Here is a 1,103-nt window from a genome sequence, read left to right on the forward strand (position 1 = left end):
CACACCCACACCGAACTTTTCTTCCGTATTAGAAAAAGAGCGACAGTGAGTCAAAAAACTAACTCCTAACGCGGCTGTACACATATAGCGCGAGAGTCGAACACTTCACGCAAATCTTTTGTCGGTTCTCGGTGTTGTCATACATTTCCTCTCCTAAATATCTTATAGTGCTACGTCCACTAATACACTAAATCTAATTATAAGAGCCCTGCTCTAACGTACATATCTATCTTATCTTCGTGCAATAAGTGATTATCTATCTATCTATGCTCGTCAGTGTAATCTAAGTGTTGGAAATATATAATTTATAATTCTGTGAATCACAGTGTTATACAAACTCAATCACCCCTTATTATCTCAACGGAAATCAGGGGATCGATCAATTCGTGGTGTCGATTGTTATAATCGCAACGGGGATTTACGACCCCCGTTGACGTCTCTCCTCGCGATTACGTCTCCCCGCGATTGGTCGAAAATACAAACAGTTTACGTTAAATTGTTCTATACTGAAGTATATAACGAATGATCGCGACAGTGTAAATTTAGAATAGTGTATATTATTCACATTCACCGGAAAAATATAAATATGTGTATGTGATTATGTACTTCAGCTAATGTGAAAAGGGAAGACTGGGCGGGCGCTACGTAACTACACGGATTACATTTTACGCGGTCAGTCAGTGTTCTACCCGTACGTTGTTTAAGAGAGCACTGTATATGCGATATTTAGCGATCTCTATTGCGCTATTTAATGTCTCGCTGAGTATACGAATTAGAATAGAAGTATTCGAATAAAAATAGAAACGTATATACGTGACCAACGGGATCGGAGTTCTCGGCGGAAGTGCGGTCGCCTTACTTTCTTCTATTGTTCTTTTTGTTTTTTTTTTATATTCTACGCGGAGGAAATCCGCAAGGACGCCAGGCCGCTTCTGGGGAGAGCGGCGTCGTAGTGTCGGACTCCAACCGACTAAAACCTCCACGATAACCATCCCGGCTGCGATCGAGAGAGGCCTGGGAACCGTGGTGAGCGTCGCAACGGGGCCTTCCCCGCGCGCCTAATACCACCGCTGATGGGGCGGTGTGTGACCATTGTCACACCG

Source organism: Bombus impatiens, unplaced genomic scaffold (assembly GCF_000188095.3).
Source record: "Bombus impatiens unplaced genomic scaffold, BIMP_2.2 scf_0799, whole genome shotgun sequence".
Lineage (NCBI taxonomy): Eukaryota > Metazoa > Arthropoda > Insecta > Hymenoptera > Apidae > Bombus > Bombus impatiens.